This window comes from Panthera onca, chromosome A2, assembly GCF_046562875.1.
Source record: "Panthera onca isolate mPanOnc1 chromosome A2, mPanOnc1 haplotype 2, whole genome shotgun sequence".
NCBI classification, from domain to species: domain Eukaryota; kingdom Metazoa; phylum Chordata; class Mammalia; order Carnivora; family Felidae; genus Panthera; species Panthera onca.
Genome location: NC_138340.1, coordinates 36,806,517 through 36,817,128, shown reverse-complemented (window position 1 = coordinate 36,817,128; position 10,612 = coordinate 36,806,517). Strand labels below are relative to the sequence as shown.

The 10,612-nt window shown below is 38.5% G+C and overlaps 1 protein-coding gene and 1 long non-coding RNA gene across 4 annotated transcripts in view; both read right to left on the bottom strand.

Moving 5' to 3' along the window:
- Positions 1 to 10,612, bottom strand: part of LOC132673358 (transport and Golgi organization protein 1 homolog) — a 257,878-nt gene that overhangs the window by 223,404 nt on the left and 23,862 nt on the right. The gene's annotated exons all lie outside the window — the stretch shown is intronic.
- Positions 1 to 10,612, bottom strand: part of LOC144615693 (uncharacterized) — a 45,648-nt gene that overhangs the window by 31,930 nt on the left and 3,106 nt on the right. The gene's annotated exons all lie outside the window — the stretch shown is intronic.

The following is a 10,612-nucleotide window of genomic DNA, read 5'->3' as shown; positions in this document are numbered from 1 at the left end:
ACAGGATGACAAAATGTAATGCACCAGCTGGGATGAGTCTGGAACAGACGAGGTTAAAACCGAAGAAATCTGAGTAAAAATATAAACTTTAGTTAATAATTCCATATCTCTTTGGGATATTGATTGTGATAATGTACCAACTCATATGACATCAATAGAAAACAGTCTGATGTATGTGGACACTCAGTACTATCTTCCTAATTTTTTTGGTAATTAGAAACCCATTATGAATGAAAAGATTATTAGTAATCATGGTTTTATTTTTTCAACACATAATATTATACAACTAGTTCTAGTATTAGTTACTAGTGATTGACATTTACCTATTTTTACTGTTCTTACTATGTTTAATTTAAATAATAGCATTCCTCTCTCTCTGCCCCTCCCCCGTTCATGCTCTGTCTCTCTCTGTCCCAAAAATAAATAAAAAACGTTGAAAAAATTAAAAAAAAAAAAATAAATAAATAAATAAATAAATAAATAAATAATAGCATTCATGTTACAGAAAACTGAATGCACAATGATATACAATTCATAGAAACATCTCCTTTACATATTTTAAGAACATATATATATATATGTGTGTGTGTGTGTGTGTATATATATATATATATATATATATATATATACATATATATACATACATACACCACTGTATTATGTGGTATGTAAATTAACTGTTTTTCTTATCTTGAATGAGCATGTCATTGAATGGCTTTCCATAAAGGTGGTTATCCTAGATAATGAATGATACTCAGATTTTACAGGATGTACTTCACATCATGCCTGAACATTTTCAAAAAAAAAATGTAAAAATGGCCAGATGATTCATTGTGACTGGCTCACTTATTCTAAAGAATCCTTGTTTTAATATTTTCATGCATATTTTTAGCAGGACTAAAACAGAATCAAATATTTCCAAATCAAAGAGATATTCAAAGACTGGAAGAATGATAGTTCAAGGGGTTTCAGAAGGAAAAGATGTGACCATGAAGTGGCAGTCACAGGCAAGCAGCTTTCTCTGAGCCACTTAAACAGGTTTGCATGAGTGGATGTCCATCACAGCATGTGACTTGCCAAAGGGTAAGACCCAGAAGTACAAGAGGGAAAGACAACGCTTTAGGAAGAGGTGACTTGGAAAGGGTGCTTCTGTGCCTAAGTGATGGCTCAGCAGCCTGGCTGGGCGTCCCTGGGTCAAAGATTTCAACAGGCCAGCAGTAACGTAGACTCACAAAGTTCTTAGTAACTTAGATCAAAGTAACTTAGACCCACAATGATCTTAGAGTCACAGAGTTGATCTTCATCTATGATTAGGAGATGGTCATAGTTCCACAGGATATGAAATTGGGCCGGCAGTAGATGGCTAAAATATTATTTAAGAGCATATTTTTAATAAAAAATGGATGTGTAAAAATTTGGGTTTGGAATGTTAAGAAAAATCACAGGCCCATCATGGAGTTACTTACATTAAGGCCCCATGTCACCAAACCTAGTTTCATTCCTGCAGCAATGTAACCTTTAACCAGTCAACAAAGAATTTCCTAGTCAGTGCTGGAAATTTAACTGATAGATCACTGCCATTCCCCTCAGGGAGGCCATCTTGCCTAAATAAGGTATTCTGTACCACTATTTTTTTTTTTTCAGTTTATTTATTCTGAGAGAGACAGAAAGAGAGCACATGCAAGGGAGGGGCAGGGAGAGAGGGAGAAAGAGAATCCCACGACCACGAGGTCATGATCTGAGCCAGGATCAAGAGTCAGACACTTAACCAAGCCATCCAGGCACCCCAAGAATGTGAAGTTTCAAAGGTTAGCAGGCTTGGCTGGGACACAGCTCTGGGGGCACTGGCCTACTCCTGGAGAGAAGGCAGCAAACTACTTGCAGGCATATGGCATGGAAACAGTGGTCTGTACAATGCCTGGCACACACAGTGGGGAGATTATACACTCATCTTGGAGAGCATCCCTGTGAGGCAGTGTTCACAAAGAGGGGACAAAGGAACTGGGACAGAGGAGCTGGGTGACACCATTTCCCTCCTCTGCCCCCCAGCATAAACACAGAGCCACCTGCTGTAAACGAGGCAATTCCCACACGGACTGCCTAACCTGCTTAGACCAAAGACCACACCCTGTGCTCTGGCAAGACTGGCCTTCCAGGTCAAGCTTGCCTCCATCCCAATGGAGCTGGCCCCTTCCCCAGAAGACTAGCAGAAGCCCCTGACCACACCACCTCTCTTGTCCAGACAGTTGTGCAGGGCTTCACTTCTAGTGGCAGTCGTTCCAAGTCTCATTTAACAAGCAGATCAGAGCAGACCTAGATAAAACTCACCACGTTCTGGCAAAGGACCATACATTGCCCATACAACTGGCCTGAAGGATAGTGCAGCCAGAACACAAAACAGTACACGCAACACACACCACAGACACTCCCTGATGTGCCAGGCCCTGGACACTAGACAACCTCCTCTTCGTAAAGCCATTCATCTCACAGGCAGGTAACATAATGAGCTTTTGTAACACAGAGAGGCAAATACTCAGCCACAATGCCAAGACAAGAGGAATGCATCCCAAATGAAAGAACAAGATAAGGTCATGGCCAGAGAAATGGAAGGAACACTTCCAAATTCATTCTATGAGGCCAGCATGGCCTTGACTCCAAACTGGACAAAGACCCCACTAAAAAGGAAAACTACAGACCAATTTCCCTGATGAACCTGGATGCAAAAATTCTCAACAAAAATTAGCAAACCAGATCCAACAATACATAAAAAGAATTAATCCCCACAATGAGGTGAGATTTATTCCTGGTATGCACAACTGATTCAATGTCTGCAAATTAACAGATGTGATACATCACATTGATAAAAGAAAGGATAAAAACCACATGATCCTCTCAATAGATGCAGAAAAAGCATTTGACAGCATCCTTTCTTGATGAAAAAAAAAAACCCTCATGAAAGGAGGGATAGAAGGATCGTGCCTCAACATCATAAAGTCCAGATACGAAAGTCCCACAGCCAATATCATCTTCAATGGGGAAAAGCTGAGAGCTTTACCCCTAATGTTAGGAACACGACAGGGATGTCCACTCTGGCCACTGTTATTCAACATACTGTTGGAAGTCCTAGCCTCAGCAATCAGAAAACAAAAAGAATGCAAGGTGTCCAAATTGGCAAGGAGGGGTCAAACTTTCCCGCCTCGCAGACGTAATACTCTCCGTGGAAAATCCAAAAGACTCCACCAAGAAACTGCAAGGACTCATATAGGAATTCAGGAAAGCCTCAGGATATAAACTCAATATACAGAATTTGATTGCATTTCTATATGCCAATAATGATGCAGCAGAAAGAGAAATCAAGGAATTGATCTCATTTACAATTGCACTGAAAACCATAAAATACCTAGGGATCAACCTAACCAAAGAGGTAAAAGACCAGTACACTGAAAACAATAGAGGGGCACCTGGGGGCTCAGTCAGTTAAGCGCCGACTTCAGCTCAGGTCATGATTCCCCAGTTTGTGGGTTCGAGCCCTGCGTCAGGCTCTGTGCTGACAGCTCTGAGCCTGGAGCCTGTTTCAGATTCTGTGTCTCCCTCTCTCTATGCCCCTCCCCTGATCACGCTCGCTCTCTCTCTCTCTCTCTCTCTCTCTCCCTCTCTCAAAAATAAACATTTAAAAAAATAAAAGAAAAACAACAGAACCAAACAAAGAAATTGAAGAAGACACAAAGAAATGGAAACACATTGCATGCTCATGGATTATAAGAACAAATATTGATAGAATGTCAATACTACCCAAAGCAATCAACACATTCAATGTAATTCCTATCAAAATAACACCGGCATTCTTCACAGAGCTAAAACGAACAATCCTAAAGTTTGTATGGAAATAGAAAAGACCCGGAATAGCCAAAGTAATGTTGAAAAAGAAAAACAATTCTGGAGACATGCCAATTTTGGACTTTATGGTGTTATACAAAGCTGTAATCATCAAGACAGTATGGTACGGACACAAAAACAGACACAGAGATCAATGGAACAGAATAGGGAACCCAGAAGTGGACCCTCAAACATATGGCCGACTCATCTTTGACAAAGCTGGGAAGAATATCCAATGGACAAAAAGAATCTCTTCAGCAAATGGTACTGGGAAAAGTGGAGAGTGAGAAGAATGAACCTGAACCATGTTCTGAAACCACACACACACACACACAACCTCAAAATGGATGAAAGATCTAAATGTAAGACAGGAAACCATCCAAATCCTAGACGAGAAAACAGGCAACCTACCTCTTTGATCCTGGCCACAGCAACTTCTTGCTTGTCGTGTCCCCAGAAGCAAGGGAAACAAAAACAGAAATGAACTATTGGGACCTCAAGATAAAAAGCTTCTGCACAGCAGAGGACACAATCAGCAAAACTAAAAGGCAGCTGAATGGAATGGGAGGAGATATTTGCAAGTGACATATCACATAAAGGGTTAATATCCAAAATCTATAAAGAATTATCAAACTCGACACCCAAAAACCAAATAATCCAATGAAGACATGGGCAAAAGACATGAAGAGACACTTTAACAAAGAAGACATCCAGATTGGTCACACATGAAAAGCTGCTCAACCTCACTCGTCATCACTGAAATACAAATCAAAACCACAAGGAGATATCCCCTCACACCTATCAGAATGGCTAAAATTAACACCTCAGGCAATGACACGTGCTGGCAAGGATGCAGAGAAAGGGAACCCTTTTGCAATGCTGGTGGGAATGCAAACTGGTGTAGCCACTCTGGAAAATAGTATGGAGATTTATCACAAAAACTAAAAACAGAACTACACAATGACCCAGCAATTGCACTACTAGGTATTTATCCAAAGGATACACAAACGCTGACTCAAAGTGGCACATGCACTCCAATGTTTACAGAAGCATTATCAAAATTAGCTAAATTATGCGAAGAGCCCAAATGACCATTGACTGATGAATGAAGAAGAGGTGGTATATTGATACAATGGAATATTACTCGGCAATCAAAAAGAATGAAATCTTGCTATTCGCAACAACATGGATGGAAGCGGACTCTATTATGCTAAGCAAAATATGTCAGAGAAAGACACACATCATATGATTTCTCTCGTCTGTGGAATTTAAGAAATAAAACTGATACACATAGTGAGAGGAAAGCAGAAATAAGATACACACAGAGAGGGAGTCAAACGATAAGAGACTCTTAAATATAGAGAACAAACGCAAGGTTCCTGGAGGGTTAGTGAATAGGGGAATGGGCTAAATGGGTGATGGGCATGGGAAGGGCACTTGGGATGAGGACTGGGTATTTTTGTACTTGATGGATCACTAAATTCTACTCCTGAAACTGTATTCCACTATAAGATAACTAACTTGGGCTTAAATTTAAAAATAAATAAATAAATATTAAAAATAAATAAATAAATGTACCACAAGTCAAAAGAAAAGAATATTTAAATCAGACTCTTTGAGTGGAAATGAAAAGACCAAAAGTGATACAGACAACAAAGGATCAGAGAAAACATCAAGAAACAATGGCAAAACAACTAATAAAATGGCACTAAATATATATCTATCAATAATTACTCTGAATGTAAATGGACTAAATGCTCCAATCAAAAGACATTGGGTAGGGTGTCAGAATAGACAAAAGAAAAAAAAGCAAGCAAACAAACACACAACAAGACCTATCTAGATGCTGCCTACAAAGCCTTATTTGGACCTAAACTCATCTGCAGACTTAAAGGGAGGGAATGAAGAAATATTTCTCATGCCAATAATGTCAAAAGAAAGCCAGTAGCAATACTTATATCAGGCAAAATAAACTCTAAAACCAAGACTGTATTTTTGTATCCTTTGGGTAAATACCTAATAGTGAAATTGCATGCACCCAATATTTATACCAGCATTATCAACAACAGCCAAACTATGGAGAAAGCCCAAATGTCCCATCAACCGATGAAGGTATAAAGGAGGTGTGGGGTAGGTGTGTGTGTATATATATGTATACACATATATACGTATATACATACAAATGTATATACATATATACACACATATATACATATAAATGTATACACATATGTACATATAATGCATACATACATACAGTGGAATATTACTCAGCCATCAAAAAGAATGAAATGTTGCCAATTGCAATGATGTGAATAGAGCCAGAATGTATTGTGCTAAGTGAAATATGTCAATCAGAGAAAGACAAATATATGATTTCATTCCTGTGGAATTTAAGAAACAAGCCAGATGAAAACATGGGAAGGGGGGAGTAAAAGAGAAGAGTGGTAACAAACCAATGAGTCTCTTAATGATAGAGCAAAACCTGAGGGTTGATGGAGGGAGATGGGTGGGGGATGGGTTTTAAGGAGGGCACTTGCTGTGATGAGCACTGGGCGTTGTATGTAACTGATGAATCACTAATTTCTACTCCCGAAACCAATCATGCACTGTACGTCAACTAAAGCTTAAATTTAAAAAAATAAAGCTGTAACAAGAGATGAAGACGGACACTGTCTCGTAATAAAGGGGACAACCAAACAAGAAGATCCAACGATTGTAAATTTTTATGCACCCAACATACAATCACTGAATATATAAAACAATTAACAACAAATGTAAAGAAACTCATTTGTAATAATGCAAGGAGAGTAGAGGACTTTAACACATCACTCACATCAACAGACAGAACGTCTGAGGAGAAAGCCAACAGGGAAACAATGGCTTTGAATGATACACTGGATCAGATGGGTTTAACAGATACATTCAGAACACTCCATACTAAAATGGCAGAATACACATTCTTTTCAAGTGCACATGGGACATTCTCCAGAATCGATCACATTCTAGGTCACAAATCAGGCCTCAACAGATACCCGGAGACAGAAATCAGACCAAGCATCTTTTCTGACCACAAAGCTAGGAAACTTGAAGTCATCCACGAAAGAAAGAAAGAAAGAAAGAAAGAAAGAAAGAAAGAAAGAAAGAAAGAAAAAGAAGAAAGAAAGAAAGAAAGAAAGAAAGAAAGAAAGAAAGAAAAAATAAAGGCCACAAATAAGGGGTGGTTAAACAACATGCTACTAAACGAATGGGTCAACCAGGAAATCAATGAGAAAATACACTGAAACAAATGAAAATGAAAATGAAAATGAAAATGAAGATGCACTGGTAAAAACCTTTGGAATGAGGCAAAAGCAGTCTAAGATGGAAGTATATATATCAATACAAGCCTACCTTACAGAGCAAGAAAAATCTCAAACAATCGAAACATACAACCAAAGGAATGAGAAAAAGAACAATGCAAGCCTAAAGACAACAGAAAGAAGGAAATAATAAAGATTAAGGCAGACATAAGTGATAATAGAAACTAGAAAAACACTAGACCAAATCAGTGAAACCAGGGGCTGGTTCTTTAAAAACAGGAATCAACTTGAAAACCTCCTAGGCAGACTTTTCACAAAGAAGAGAGAAAGGACTCAAATAAATAAAATCACAAAAAAGACAGGAGAGATAACAGTCCACAACACAGAAATACAGTTAGAAGATAATATTAGGGAAAACTATAGGCAACAAATTAGACACTCTGAGAAATATGGATAAATTCCTCGAAACACATAAACTACCAAAACTGAAACAGGAAGATACATAAAATCTGAAACCAGAAAGAAAATGAATCATTAATAAAAAAATATCTCCCCCAACACAAGAAGAGTTCAGGGCCAGCTGGCTTCACTGATGAATCCTACCAAACGTTTAAAGGAGAGGTGATATCTATTCTTCTCGAATTATTACAAAAAATAAAAACGAAGGAAAACTACCAATTCATGTCATCAGGCCATCATTACCCTGATACCAAAGCCAGATAAAGACTCCCCTAAAGCAGAAAACTGCAGGGGCCCCTGGGTGACTTGGTTGGTTGACTGTCCAACTCTTAACTTCAGATTAGGTCATTATCTTGCAGTTCCTGGGTTCAAGTCCCACACTGGACCCTGTGCTGAGAGTGTGGAGCATGCTCACGATTCTCTCTCTCCCACCCCTCTGCCCTCCCTCACGTTTATATACTCTGTCTCTCTAAGTAAATGAATAAACATTTAAAAATGTATTTAAAATTTTTAAAATAAAACTACAGACCAATAGCCTGACGAGTATGTATGCAGAAATTCTCAAGAAAATACATTCAAACTAAAGTCAGCATAGAATCATTGACCATGATCAAGTGGGATATAATCCTGGGCTGCAAGGGTGGTTCCACATTCACAGATCAATCAACACGATGCACCACAGTAATAGAAGAAAGGATAAGAACAATATGATGCTTTCCACAGATGCAGGAAAAGCATTTGACAAAATGTCACATCCATTCATGATAAAAACCCTCAGCAAAGTAGATTGAGACTCAACCTACCTGCACATACTAAAGGCCATCTGTGAAAAACCCACAGCTAATCTCATCCTCAGTGGGGAAAAACTGAAAGCTTTTCCTCGAAGGTCAGCAACAAGGCAGGGATGACCCCTCACACCACTGTTACTCCACATAGTATTGGAAATCCTAGCCACAGCAATCAGACAACAAAAAGAACTAAGAGGCACTAAATCGGCAAGGAAGAAGTGGAACGCTTGCTATTTGTAACTGACATGAGGCTCTCTATAAAAAACATGAAAGACCCCCATAAAAATTTGTAGAAGTGATACATGAGTTTCACAAGTCACAATATACAGAAATCAATGTAGAGAAATCTATTGCGTTTCTATAGATGAATCATGGATTAACAGAAAGAGAAAGTAAGGAATCAATCCCATTGACAGGTGCACCAAGTACCACAACATACCAGGAATAAACCCAACCAAAGAGGTGAAAGACCTATACTCTAAAGGCTATGAAACACTGATGAAAGAAATGGAAGAGGACACAAAGAAATGAGAATACATTTCATGTTCATGGATGAGAAGAACAAATACTGTTAAATGTCTACACTCCTCAAAACAATCTACACATGTAATGCAATCCCTATCACCCTAACAAAACATTTGTCACAGAACTAGAACAAGTAATCCCAAAATTTGTATGGAACGACAAAAGACCCCACACAGCCAAAACAAACTTGAAGAAGAAAAGCAAAGCTGGAGACCTCACAGTTCCAGACTTTAGGTTATATTACAAACCTGTAGTGATGAGAACACTGTCCTGGCAAAAAAGAAAGAAAGAAAGGAAGGAAGGAAGGAAGGAAGGAAGGAAGAAAAAAAACACACACAGACACATAAATCAATAGAATGGAAACCCAGAAATGAACTCACATCTATATGGTCAATTAATTCTCAACAAAGCAGGAAAGAATATCCAATGAAAAAAAGAGAGTCTTGGGGCACAAGGGTGGCTCAGTCACGGAAGCATCTAATTGTGGATTCCGCTCAGGTCATGATCTCAGCGTTTATCAGTTTGAAACCCGTGTCAGGCTCTGCACTGACAGTGTAGAGATTCTCTCTACAGCGTGGGATTCTCTCTCTCCATTTCTCTCTGCCCCTCTTCTGCATGCTCTCTCTCTCTCTCTCAAAAAAAAAAAAATACATTTAAAAAAGTCTCAACATGTTTTTAGAAAAACTAGACAGCAACTTGCAAAACAAAACAAAACAACAATAGACCACTTTCTTACAACATACACAAAAATAAATCCAAAATGGATAAAGACCTACGTGTGAAACCCGAAACCATAAAAATCCCAGAGGATAACACAGGCAGTATCTTCTTTGACAATGGCTGTACACACGTCTTTGCTGATATATCTCCTGAGGTAAGGGAAACACAAGCAAAAAGAATGGGACTTCATAAAAATAAAAAGCTTCTGTCACCAAGGAAATAATCAACAAAACTAAAACACAACCTACAGCATGATCATATTTGCTAACGACATCTGATGAAGGGTTAGTGTCCAAAATATATAAAGTTATCACACCCAAAAAGTGAGAAATCCAACTGAAAATGGGCAGAGGACACGAATAGATATTTTCCCAAAGAAGACATACAGATAGGCAAGAGACACATGAAAAGATGCTCAACAATACTGATGTTCTGGGAAATACAATTCAAAAGTACAATGAGATAACTCATCACATCTGTCAGAATGACTAAAATCAGTGAATGACGAAACCACATGTGTTGCCAAGGATGTGGGGAAAGAGGAAACCTCTTGCACCGTTGGTAGGAATGCAAACTGGTGCAGCCACTCTGGACAACATCATGGAGATGCCTCAAAAAATTGAAAACAGAACTACCTTACAATCCAGCAATTTCACTATGTGATATTTACACAGAGAATACAAAAATAATACTTCAAAGGGATACAGCAGCATTTGCTACAACAGCCAAATTACGGAAACTGCCCAAGTTTCCATCAACTGATGAAGAAATTGAGATGTAGTATATGGAATGGAATATTATTTAGCTGTAAAACATGAAATCTTGTCATTTGCCATGAGGTGAATGGAGCGAGAGAATGTTATGCTGGGTGAAATAAGCCTGTCAAAGACAAATTCCATATGATTTCACTAACACATGGAAATGAAACAAAACAAAGGGGGC